This window comes from Chrysemys picta, chromosome 7 (genome assembly GCF_011386835.1).
Source record: "Chrysemys picta bellii isolate R12L10 chromosome 7, ASM1138683v2, whole genome shotgun sequence".
Lineage (NCBI taxonomy): Eukaryota > Metazoa > Chordata > Testudines > Emydidae > Chrysemys > Chrysemys picta.
The window spans coordinates 110192948-110205071 of record NC_088797.1 but is presented as its reverse complement, the minus strand read 5'-3'; the positions used below and the strand labels follow the sequence as shown (position 1 = coordinate 110205071).

At 45.4% G+C, this 12124-nt stretch overlaps 1 protein-coding gene across 14 annotated transcripts in view; it reads left to right on the top strand.

The window, feature by feature from the left end:
• PLEKHA1 (pleckstrin homology domain containing A1) overlaps nucleotides 1-12124 on the top strand; it is an 82915-nt gene that overhangs the window by 46504 nt on the left and 24287 nt on the right. The window lies entirely within an intron of this gene.

Here is a 12124-nt window from a genome sequence, read left to right as displayed (position 1 = left end):
TCCTCTACTTTTGTCAGTTTGCAAATTAGTAGAATACTTACCAAATTGGTAAACATGGTGTCACTCGCTTGTAGATTGGCTAGTGTTTAGAACTAGATATTTCCGTTGAAAATACTCTGCTTTGAAAGACTCCTTAGGGGAACCACAGGGCATGGCAGAAGTTTGTCACTTTTATCATACAAGATGTTTTGAGGATCGAAGAGCAAGCCTGCTCAGAACATACAGTTCCACATGCCTTCACAGCCTAGGGCACCCAATGATCAGGGGTACAGCATCTGCAAAAAACATCCTGAATCATTTAACTAAATGGTTCACCTGGGTAATATGTTGCATACAATAGGAGTGTAAAAGAAATAAAGGCAGGATGTCTGTTACCCATCTCTCCAGGTAAATGGCTGGTTTTGTGCTCCTGGTATTAGTCTACTTCAAGGCCCTTCACGGCTAATCCCCATGCTACCTATTTTTTGATTCACTATTGAGAGGTTGACTCCCACCTCTGACTCACGATGCCAGCCTCCTTCACCCACTGGTTAAATTTTCAAACAAGCGCTTTAGTGCCTTGTCCCATGTTGCACCTCATGGTTGGAAAGAGCTCCCTGTAAACAACCTCAAAGCCACTTAATTGTTCTTCTCCTCTTTAAAACTGTCCTTTGTCATGATGCCTACAAAAATCTTGGCAGTGGTTAGAATGCTAGTTTGCTGAGACAACTGTCATACTGACCAGTACTGTCTCATTGTTTCCTTGTACTTACTTCTCTGTTGGTCAGTCTGAATCCATCTGTTGTCTTTTTATACTTAAATTGTAAGATCTTTGGGGCAGGGACCATCTTTTTGTTTTATGAAGCACAATGACGTCCTAGTCCATGACTGGGGTTCCTAAGTGCTACAATAATATTTGGAGAATGCGGGCAAAAAGAGTTGATTGAGCTTTTAAGTCCTGCTAGATCAAACTCACCTACATGTTTGGTAATGGCAGACCTTTCTGAATTCACAAAAATATCTTGAATTTGGGAAAACCACCGATACCCAGGATCTCATGGTTTAGATCCAGAGGTTCACTTTCATTGGAAAAAAAAAAAGATTTCAGAGGCAGCTGCATGTAAGATGGCAACTTTTTCTTAGTGATCAAGTTGGTATGATTGTAAGACTTCTTACCAATAATTTCCTGTCTGCTAGCAGTGACTACCACAATTCTGCACGTCTGGGCTGCTCTCTTCTATTCTGCAGCTCCTGGAGGTGGATCAGCATTTTGGCGCTGCGTGCTATGGCCATGCCGTCTCTTTTCCCACTTGCCACCAGATGAGTTATTCTAAATCTATAAATGTACATAACATTCTTAACGAATACTCGGAATGTAATGAAAGAACTGTGTACATTAGACCAAGACAGACACTTGTGGTAATGATTTCATTTAATATCTGGCCTTTGGCTCATGAGCCACTTAGAGTGGGTACAAGTGTGGGAGCTTCTGGTAGAAAGGGAATTATTGGTAAGAAATTTTCCGTTCTGCAGCCCTGTGTTTCCTATAATTCTGGATGTTTGGGAAGTAGTGAGCAGTGACTGGATGTAGGGAGGGTTAAGAAAAAAGTTTTTGATAGGAAAGAAAGTATCACCTCTTTTTCATAAGCTCACTCTAAAGTGTGCATTATTTCTGGGTTACTGCCTGCAGGAGGTAGGCAGACAGTTCACCTTAAACTGCTTAATGAAGGTGCTAGCTATAGACCAAGTTGCCACTTGGCAAATTTTCTAAGTGGGCACACTTGCTTATTCAGCCCATGAGGTTGCTAGGGATCTTCTGGAGTGCACCTTGAAACAGGAGCCTCTGATGCTTTGTAGAATTCCACAATGCACAGTCTAATCCACTTAGGAATGGAGGACTTGGACGTTGCGTCCCTGGCATTTTTGGTGGAAGGACACAGAGCATGATCTCATGGAATCTGTTTGTTTGCTTGAGAGAGACTTTCAACGCTCTTCTGACATCTAAGGTGTGCTGCGTCTTTTCATTTGGATGTAGTGGTTTTGGATAGAACAAAGGAAGAACCTTTCTGAAAGCATGGAAGGAGAAATTAACTTTAGGGAAAAAGGATTCTGTCATCCTGAGCACTACCTTGTCCTTGTGGAACACTCAATAAGGCTCCTGTATAGATGAGGCTGCCGGCTCCTACACTTGTCTGGCAGATGTGACAGCTATTAAGAAACAAGTCTTAATGGATTAGTAAAATGCCAGCCTGGAGGTCAAAGGCTTGAAGGGATGGTTGTCGAGGCCCCCAACGCTTGCTGTAGGCCCCATTTTGGAAAAAGTGGTCTGGCCTCTGGTTTGGCTGACTGGATTGCTCAGCGGAATCTGGCTACGTGAGGGTTGTCTTCCAGGGAGCCCAAGGATCCTGCGAAAGAGTATGCTATTAAGAGCAGACACCTGATGTGCAATGGTACTGGAATGAAGACCCCTGTCTATGCCTTCTTAGAGAAAATCCAAAATGTCTGGGCTTCCTGGATTTCTGGGATTTGCATTGTGCTCTTGGCAGCTGTTGACTTTGGATCTGATGGAGAAATACGCTTTCAGTATTGATGCTGTCCTAGAGGAAAGCAATGTCTTAACTCTGGAGGACAGACCCAGATCTTCTAGCACTTCGCTTTCAATAGCCAGGTTGTTAGCTCATGCTGTTCCAGGTCTGGATGAAGAAGACATTGTGAGGAAACTGCCTGATTTCAACAGAAGCTTGAGTAGAGGCTCCAATTTCAGGTCTATATGGTCTGAAAACCATTTCTTGTTGTGTTTTCTGGACCACCTTCAAGAGCAGTGGAAAGGGTGGCAATGTGTATAGTAGGTCCTGTGGCCAACTGTGTGATAAGGCATCTATCCCCATGGATCTGGAATTGTCTCCCTGGTGAAGTATTTCAACTTCTCTGTGTCCGTATGATGTGCTCACAGGTCAGTTGAAGGAAGGCTGAATGTCTGAAAGATGAGATTGAAAACCTTCTGATTCAGGCACCACTTAGAATTGTTGATCCTGCACCTGCTGAGCCAGTCTGCCTTTCAGTTCAGATCCCCTTTTATGTGGATAACTGTGAGGGAAAGGAGAAACTGCTCTACAAACCTTATTATTTTCTTCCACATGTAGTGCCGAGCTCCTAGTTTTCCATTGGTTATTTAAATATATAGCTGTAGTTGTATTGTCTGACTGAACCAGAACATGGTTCCCTTTTAGGGCAAACTGGAACCATTGCAGAGCCAGCTTGACCACTCCTCTCTAGGATGCTTATCCTGTGAGCCCTTTCCTCGAGGTTCCAGGAGTCTCAATCTGTTTGGGTCTCCAAGTGTGTTCCCCAGCCCTGCAGGCTGGCGTCAATTGTGAGAACTTGAGGATCTGGAAGACAGGTGGCATGCTTTTATGAACACTGTTGTAGGCTGACCACCAGTGTAGGGAGTTGATCATTTGTGTCAGAACCTATCCTTGATCCTTCATGTGTTCCAGGGAGTGGTCTTACACTTTTTGGGTGAAGGCCTAATGTGTATAGGGATCACCTCATGGATAGTCATACAACACCAGGAGGCCCAGCATTTGAAGACGCAGTGCTATGGGAGGCCGCCTGTGCTCCAGAGCAAGATGATAGAATCCTGGATTTTCATGAACGTTTAATGATTTATAGATCTTTGCTACCAAGGTGTCTGTTTCTACTCCCAGGTAATTTTTTTTGGTCGACTGAATCAAGGAACTTTTTTTGACAATGATGAAGCTACACACCTGTAAGAAATTCAGTGTCCGAGACGTAGCTCTATGTGCTGATGATGGTGATGGAGTGCTGATCAGCATTTCGTCCAGAAAGGGTACAGGTGGGTTCCCTCTGATCTCAGTCTAGCCATAATTACCACCAACATCTTTGTAAAAACCCTGGGGGTTGAGGACAGGAGTGTTTGGTACTGATATTTCTTGCCGTAGACTAACTTCAAAAGTTTGCAGTGACATGGCCTGATAGGATGTGGAGGTATGCATCTGCTAGATCCATTAAAATTAGGAAATGTTTTGTCCTATCCATCTCTGGAGAGAGAGCACTATAGAGGCCAGAGTCTCCATCTGAAACTTTTCCCTCTTCCACTTGTTGAGCCTTCTGAGGTCAAGTATGGCTCTGATACCAGCCCCTCCCCAGTGCACTTCTGAACAGTGAAGAAGATGGAGTAGAACCCAGAGAACCTTTTCTTCTGAGGGAATTCTTTTTATCACTCCCATAGCCAGAGGATGAGATTTTGTTCAAGATCAAACTGCATATTACGGGGTCTTTGGGAAAGGTTGACAGGATGAAAAATGTATGAGGTGAGGGATTCCACTCAATTCCACTGTTTTCCTTCGGAGAGTCTGTCCCTTCTCTGATATATCTGTGAATACATATGCCAGTAATAGCATTTCTCTCTTGAGGGCTGGTCTGTTGTCTCTAGTGGTGAAGGGAGAGACTGCATGGGTTTTGCAACATTGTCAGCCACCACCTTTCCAGCTTTTCTCCAAAAAGGAGGGAGCATGTAAAGTTGGCCAAGCATGAGACCTGCTTGAAGTGGATATCCACCTTCCAGGATTGGAGCCATAGGTGGTGCCTGGCTATTGGGCTGGAATCCTTGGCTTAGGCTGAGAACTTCATTGCATCCATTGAGGTGTCCGCTACAAATCCTGTTGCTAGGGAGACTTTCTTTAAAATTGAAACAAGGGTGAGGTGATCTCTGTCCTTGAGGACTCTGAGCTCTAGCCAGGAGAGAGATGCTATTGCAAAGCAGATAGCTACCTGGGATGCACTGAGGGTGGTGAGGCCTCAAAGTCCCTTTTTGAGAGTGGCCTCCCTCTTTCTATCTGTGAAGTCCTTGGGGTAGAACTTGCCTTTTCAGGCAATTACCATATCCCTTGTAAGAGATGCTACAGCAGCATCAACCAGTGGCATTTCAGCAATAGAGTCCTTCGGTTTTTGAATGATGTAGAGCCTGAGGGTAGCTCTTGTTAATGTGCTTGCCTTTTTCAGGCGTATTCCTTTAATCCTTAATCACTTCCTCAAAGGAGGGGTGAAGGGGTATTGCAGTCTTGAGAGGATTTTAGGGGGAGAATTTACTCTGAGACTTACTTGTTCAGGTTGAATTTGAATAGTGAAGACAACCTTACTGCACATAGTCTGGAATTTCTCATGGAGGGAAAACGTCTGATGTATTCTTTGAAGCCAATAGCTTGCCTTCCTCAGTGGGAGGGGAAGTCAGAACTTGTACCTCCTGGATTTTCTGGTGTTTTCCCCTCTTTTTCGTCCCTTTACTTTTAGCTTTTTTTTAGCTATTTTTGGATGTGTTGGGTGTGTAGAAGTTCTGCTTTTGCTTTGAGGTGTTTTAAAACTTGCCTTCCTTAGGGTCTGAAGCCCTCTCGAGATCTGTGTTTGAATACTTCCCCTCTGGGAGCCATTCCCTCACAAGAGAGTGGAGGGGACTCATCAGGGCCCTCTTGGGCAAATTGGGGGGAAAGGGCACAAGTCCAGTTCTTTAAGACTTGTGGCGAGGGATAGCGTGGACAGACTTGTGACCCTACAAACCTCCCTCTTTGTTCTTCAGGGGTAACCTGGGACTTACCCCTGAATTGACTGCTTGGGGTCCTCCTTGTTATTGAAGCCTCTCCTTGCTCTGCAAATCAAGCATCACTTGGCTTTCACATGCCTTGGCTTCTCTGCCATACCTGAATAGGGGTAGAGGAGCAGGCAGGGAGATGCTGCAGCCAAGAGTCAGGCTGGGTTAAACCACCAAACTGTTAACTGATCCAGGGAGGAGCAGTACGCTGAAAAGATGAAACTGCTCACTACTGTCCAAGCTGAGAAGAAAAAAAAAAAATAACGAATGAGGGCAGGAGCAATTGAACAGCCTGTTGCTGCAGAGGCAGAATATCTGTTGACAAGCGGGAACAGAGGGGCAATGGCCAGAACGTATGGTGCCAAAACACTGATCTGCCTCTGAGCTGCAGCCCAGACATCCAGAATTGTGGGAGAAGCTGGGTTGCAGAATCTATTTTTTTTTCTGTTAGATTAAAGCAGCGGTTCTCAAACTGTGGGTTGGGACCCCAAAGTGGGTCATGACCCTGTTTTAATGGAGTTGCCAGGGTTGGTGTTAGACTTGCTGGGGTCTGGGGCTGAAGCCAAAAAAATGTGCCCCACCCAGGGCTGAGGCTAAAGCCTGAGGGCTTCAGCCCTGGGTGGCGGGGCTCAGGTTACAGCCCCACCCGCCCAGAGCTGAAGCTCTCAAAATTCGGCTTCACCCCCCTCCCCCAGGAGGACAACATCTGTTGTTCAGATGTTGAGCCACCCATTACTTGAACAAAGTTGAAATTAACTTTCACCTTTATTATTATTATTATTATTATTATTGTAAATTACATTGAGAATGTCATGACATTCTGTTAAAATCTTGAAAATATGAACCTTCACTGAACTAAGTTCATAAATGACTTAATGGATTGGAATCCAATTAATCAAGATTTGTAAAAGGTTTGACTGATTTTAGCAACTACGTCTATCTGTAGCATAGTCAATTAATAAATCCTTCAGTCTTCACACTTAATCCTCAGATTATTGCACTTTAATGTGCCTCAGGTTATGCTAACAAACTTCAATCTAGAATGACACAGGCTGCATCGCCTTTCTTCTTTTTTGTGTGTATCTTAGTGTGCTCTAGGAGGACAGCTATCAAAAGAATTAAGTATATCCCTAATTAGTGCTTTTATCCAGTGAATAATTCAGCTGTACTTTCTGCAAGCAAACTGCTCTAGGTAATATTTTTCTGTCATGACTCTTGGAAACTTCATCATCCACTTTTCAATAGATTATTTCCAGTACCTAAACATCAAAGCCACTCAGCAGTAGTAGTTGTCTTTTCCCATTTGTGTTTATAAGTAAAAGCTGTTATAACTGAGATTTTGATTAGATTAGATTTAAGAATTGTAAAGCTCATAAAGCAAAATACTCTCTTCTGAAGGACAAGAAAGAAGTTGCTCCCTTGATTATATCCCAGACCAAGACATACAATATTGAAACTATGAGATCAGCCATACAGCTGATATTTTTGGACTGCTCTGCCTTTCCTAAATAGGACCTTCTTGACCCTTGTTTTGGGGTTCAGATTTGTTTGAAAGCAGGCTAATCCAAGTCATAAAGATGTTACCTTTTGAAATAAGATGGATTTGTATTGCTTCCAAGGATAGAAAACCATTCAGTTTTCAGATTTGGCACAAACTCAAGAACAGACCGAATCAAGCTTCTGAAGAGCCTGCACCTTTTAGCTCAGCTTTAGCAGACTGACCTATTCAAAAGCATTCAAATATTAAAAATCTTTTGGAAATACTGGGTCTTGATGTGAGACTTTGCAAGAGGGCTTATTGTCAGATGCTTGTGGGAGACCATTCAGATGCAGAGGCACCATTGTGACTGCAGCTTCTACTGAGCCACAAGGAGCAGTCAAACAAGATGAAGAAGAAAAGGAATAGCTGCTTCTCCCGATTATCAAATAAATAGATGCTTATTTTGCAACCATTAATGACTTGATTTTCTGTGAAGTAACAAAGCTCTCTCTCTCTCAAAATTTTTTGGGCATGGGGGCTGGGGCAGGTGGTTTATCCCAGTTTGTTGGAAACAAAAAGTTCTAAACATAGCCATATTTGAAAATGGCTAAGGTGGAACATTAACTGCTTTTACTTCAAGTATTTCTCAAAGGTACTACCTGAACATTTTGTTTCACCAAATCATCCTGTTTTGCGAAGGTTGGATGTCAGTTTTAGACACTTTTTATAGATTGTTCCTAAAAGTTAGTTCCCTCAGCACTTCCTGTTTGTTTTGGAAAGTACTATATCTCCTATTTTCTTTCTTTGGTGCTCCTCTGATACTGTGATCTACCCCATCATTATTTAAAGCAAATGAAGAGGTAAGTGGTATTATTCAGCATAGTCCCATTTGCCTTTTGTGTAGCTCCTGTAGCACACCTCACCCTTTATCGCCCTCCCTTGATGAAATAGTGCCAATTTTTGCTTGTGGGTGAGCTAATGTCCAGAGATTTCTTAGTAGTGTATCAAGTTGAGTAACTTGCATAAGCTGCATACAGTTCTTAATGTGTCTTAAGTTGCAGTGAAATACTAATCTTTGGATCCTGTTGTCAAACTCATCTTGCAATTTGTACACCCTCTCCCCAAAGTTCCACATTAATGATTATTAACCATTGCATTCTTTAGCCCTGAAGTAAAAATCTGTATCTTGTCATTATATAAAGCAGTTTGGACAGTATGGACAACTTTTTCAACTTGCTCCAGATATTAAACTTAAAGCAAAGTTTCAGTTAAGTTCATATTGTTTCAGAGGCCTGGTCTACACTACGACTTTAATTCGGATTTAGCAGCGTTAATTCGAATTAACCCTGCACCCGTCCACACAACGGAGCCATTTGTTTCGAAATAAAGGGCTCTTAAAATCGATTTCTGTACTCCACCCCGACGAGCGGAGTAGCGCCAAAATCGATTTTGTCAATTCGAATTAGGGTTAGTGTGGCCGCAATTCGATGGTATTGGCCTCCGGGAGCTGTCCCAGAGTGCACTATTGTGACCGCTCTGGACAGCAATCGGAACTCGCATGCACTGGCCAGGTAGACAGGAAAAGCCCCAGGAAAATTTGAATTTCATTTCCTGTTTGCCCAGCGTGGAGAGCACAGGTGACCACAGATAGCTCAGCTCATCAGCACAGGTAACCATGCAGGCCGATAATCGAAAAAGAGCACCAGCATGGACCGTACGGGAGGTACTGGATCTGATCGCTATATGGGGAGAGGATTCAGTGCTAGCAGAACTTCGTTCTAAAAGACGAAATGCCAAAACTTTTGAAAAAATCTCCAAGGGCATGATGGAGAGAGGCCACAATAGGCACTCAGATCAGTGCCGCGTGAAAGTCAAGGAGCTCAGACAGGCCTATCAAAAAACAAAGGAGGCAAACGGTCGCTCCGGGTCAGAGCCGCGGACATGCCGCTTCTACGCCGAGCTGCATGCAATTCTAGGGGGGGGCCGCCGCCACTACCCCACCTGTGACCGTGGATTCCGGGTCGGGGATAGTCTCATCAGCTACATCTGAGGATTCTGCGGATGGGGAAGAGGAGGAGGAGGAGGAGCTTGCAGAGAGCACCCAGCACTCCGTTCTCCCCAACAGCCAGGATCTTTTTCTCAGCCTGACTGAAGTACCCTCCCAAGCCAGTATCCAAGACCATGACCCCATGGAAGGGACCTCAGGTGAGTTTTACCTTTTAAAATATAAAACTTGTTTTAAAAGCAAGCGTTTTTTAATGATCACTTTGCCCTGAGGACTTGGGATGCATTCACGGCCAGTACAGCTACTGGAAAAGTCTGTTGATGTGTCTGGGGATGGAGCGGAAATCCTCCAGGGACATCTCCATGAAGCACTCCTGGAGGTACTCCAAAAGCCTTTCCACGAGGTTTCTGGGCAGTGCAGCCTTATTCCGTCCTCCATGGTAGGACACTTGACCACGCCATGCTAGTAGCAAGTAATCTTGTATCATTGCCTGACAAAGCCTGGCAGCGTATGGTCCCGGTGTTTGCTGGCATTCAAGCAACATCCGTTCTTTATCTTGCTGTGTAATCCTCAGGAGAGTGATATCGCTCATGGTAACCTGGTTGAAATACGGGAACTTAAGGGGACAGAGGTGGCCGTTCCTACTGGGCTGTTTGCCTGTGGTTGAAAAGAAATCCTTCCCTGCAGTTAGCCAAGCGCAGGGGGGGGGGAATTGGCCCTGAGCTTTTCGCGTTTGGCTAGCAGGGATCTTCCCTGTTACCAGCCACGTGGTGGGGGGAGGGGTACAGCGATCATCCCAGAGAATTCATGGTGGGAGGGGGGGCGGGGGGGTTAGTTGGGTTTCTGCAGGGATCTTCCCTGATACCTGCCATGCGGTGGCGGGAGGGATAAAGCGATCATCCCAGAGAATTGGATGTGGTGGCGGGGGGGTTAGTTTGGTTTCTGCTGCTGAAGGTTAACAGGAAAACCGCAGCAGTCAAGGGGCTTTGCTTGGTATGTGGGAAAGGAGGGCGCAGAAGCCGAAAGACAATGGTTTACCATGGCTGTATGCAAGCTGAATTCTGTTGCCCAGACCTGCGTTTGTGATCTCTAACACCAAAGCCACAGGCACTCAATATTAAGATGGAAAATGCGACCTTGTACTGAAATCACATGTGCTATGTAATGTGAATAGTGTTTTTCACCATGAAAGAGTATAAGCATTGTTCTGTAAAATGTATCATTTTAAAAACTTCTCTCCTTTTTTTTTCAACCCTCCCTCCAGTAGCTGCAAATTTTTCAAGCCTCCCTCCTCCGTCCCGAAGGCTATCTCAGATAAGGCGTCGGAAAAAGAGGACACGAGATGAGATGTTTGCGGAAATAATGGAATGCACCCGCAATGAAAGAGCTCATTTGAATGAGTGGAAGGACACTGTATCTAAATTTAGGAAAGATGCCAGTGAACGTGAGGTCATGAGGGACGCTCGAGATGAGAGGTGGCAGGCTGCAACACTGGGGCTGCTGCGTGAGCAAACGGATATGCTCCGGCGTCTGGTGGAGCTTCAGGAACGGCAGCAGGATGACAGAGTGCCGCTGCATAACCTTCCTCCCCCCTCACCATGTTTCATATCCTCATCACCCAGACGTGTAAGAACGCAGGGGGGGGAGGCTCCATGCACCCTCCCACTCCGCCCCAGTGGACAGCCCAACCAAAAGGCTGTCATATTGAATTTGTTCAGTGGCTTTTACTTCCCTCCTATCCTCCTCCCAAACCTCACCCATATTACCTTGTTGGTTCTCTCCCTATGTTTATAATCAGTTAATAAAGAATACATGATTTTTAAATGATAGTGACTTTATTTCCTTTGAAAGAAAGCTGGGGGAACGGGGAGGGTGGGTTCCTTACAGAGAATGAATGAGTCAATAAAGGGGGCGGGTTTTCATGAAGGAGAAACAAACAGAAATTTCACACTGTAGCCTGGCCAGTCATGAAACTGGTTTTCAAAGCCTCTCTGATGCACAGCGCTTTCTGGTGTGCTCTTCTAATTGCCCTGGTGTCTGGCTGCGCGTAATCAGCAGCCAGGCGATTTGCCTCAGCCTCCAACCCTGCCATAAAGGTCTCCCCCTTACTTTCACAGAGATTGTGGAGCACACAGCAAGCAGAAATAACAATGGGGAGATTTCTTTGGCTGAGGTCAGAGCGAGTCAGTAGCGATCGCCAGCGACCTTTTAAAAGGCCAAATGCACATTCTACCACCATTCTGCAGTTGCTCAGCCTGTTGTTAAACAGCTCCTGACTCCTGTCCAGGCTACCTATGTCTGGCTTCATGAGCCATGGCATTAAGGGGTAGGCTGGGTCCCCAAGGATAACTATTGGCATTTCAACATCCCCAACGGTTATTTTCTGGTCCGGGAAGTAAGTCCCTTGCTGCAGCCGTTTAAACAGAGTAGTGTTCCTGAAGACGCGAGCATCATGAACCCTTCCCGGCCAGCCCACGTTGATGTTGGTGAAACAAGTGCTTGCAGCACCATTGAAAAGTACCCCTTGCGATTTATGTACTGGGTACCCTGGTGCTCCGATGCCAAGATAGGGATGTGGGTTCCATCTATCGCCCCACCACAGTTAGGGAATCCCATTGCAGCAAAGCCATCCACTATGACCTGCACATCTCCCAGAGTCACTAGCTTTCGTAGCAGCATCTCAGTGATTGCTTTGGCTACTTGCATCACAGCAGCCCCCACAGTAGATTTGCCCACTCCAAATTGATTCCCGACTGACCGGTAGCTAGCTGGCGTTGCAAGCTTCCACAGGGCTATTGCCACTCGCTTCTCAACTGTGAGGGCTGCTCTCATCTTGGTATTCTGGCACTTCAGGGCAGGGGAAAGCAAGTCACGAAGTTCCAAGAAAGTGCCCTTATGCATGCGAAAGTTTTGCAGCCACTGGGAATCGTCCCACACCCGCAACACTATGCGGTCCCACCAGTCTGTGCTTGTTTCCCGGGCCCAGAATCGGCGTTCCACGGCTATAACCTGCCCCATTAACAGCATGATCTCCAAAGCACTGGGTCCCGCG